The following is a 221-nucleotide window of genomic DNA, read 5'->3' as shown; positions in this document are numbered from 1 at the left end:
TTGTACATAAATGGATGAAGGGGCGACCTGATCGAACTTTACAATATTATGGGAGGTACGAATAGAATGCATACTCAGAGTCTTCTTCCTAGGATAGAAATGTCAATTACTAGCAGACATAGGTTTAAGGTAAAAGGGGTAAGTTTAAAGGAGATGTGAGAGGCAGGTTTTTTTTACACAGAAAATGATAAGTGCCTGGAATGCGCTGCCAAAGGGGTGGT

This window comes from Chiloscyllium punctatum, chromosome 5 (genome assembly GCF_047496795.1).
Source record: "Chiloscyllium punctatum isolate Juve2018m chromosome 5, sChiPun1.3, whole genome shotgun sequence".
Classification (NCBI taxonomy): Eukaryota; Metazoa; Chordata; class Chondrichthyes; order Orectolobiformes; family Hemiscylliidae; genus Chiloscyllium; species Chiloscyllium punctatum.
This window is presented reverse-complemented; position numbering follows the sequence as displayed.